Source organism: Colobus angolensis, unplaced genomic scaffold (genome assembly GCF_000951035.1).
Source record: "Colobus angolensis palliatus isolate OR3802 unplaced genomic scaffold, Cang.pa_1.0 Scaffold248, whole genome shotgun sequence".
Lineage (NCBI taxonomy): Eukaryota > Metazoa > Chordata > Mammalia > Primates > Cercopithecidae > Colobus > Colobus angolensis.
Window position 1 is genome coordinate 394,173 of NW_012115688.1, and position 822 is coordinate 394,994.

An 822-nucleotide genomic window follows, 5' to 3' on the forward strand; every position below is an offset into this window, starting at 1 on the left:
GGGTCTACCCGGTTGCGCAAAGCAGTTTCTGCCCCGCTCCTTTGGCTTCTATGGAAGCAAGAGGCACAGGAGTTGTGGAATTTAGAGCTGGAAGAAGTTAAAAAAAAAAAAAAAAAAAGAAAGAAAATACCGTGCTAGTGAGGTGATAGGATTTTACACTCGCATCCACTGTTGCTGGAAGGTTCATTCAACTTTTTTGAACTGCTGTCAGCACTTGCAGATCCCACAGCTAGCGAAAAGACACGTGGAGCTCACAGTCAAATGGTAGAAACAGAAATTAATCACACAAGGCTGGATGCAGTGGCGTATGCTTGTAATCCCAACACTTTGGGAGGCCAAGAGGGGAGGATCACTTGAATCCAGGAGTTCCAGACCAGCCTGGGCAACATGGGGAAACCCCATCTCTACAAAATAAAAATAAAAAATAGGCAGGCGTGGTGGCACGCATCTGTGGTCCCAGCTACTCAAGGGGCTGAGGTGGGAGGATCGCTTGAGCCCAGGAGGTCGAAGCTGCAGTGAGCCGTGATTGCGCCACTGCACTTCAGCTTGGCAGAGGTAGACCCTGTCTCAAAAATAGTAAGAAGAAGACAAAAAGTTTTTAATGCAAAAAAAAAAAAAATCACACAGGTAAAGCAGCCGCCTTTTGTCCTTCTTGAGCGTGTGAAGGAGAAATGTGACCAAATTAGGAGGCAGAGAATGATTGGTAGAGGAAATAGAAGTGCAGTTCATTTTGAAAGCAGCAGTTCTCAAAGTGTGGTCCTCAGACCAGCAGCATCAGGATCATTTTGGTTCTGTTAAAAATGTGGACTCTGGGCCGGATGC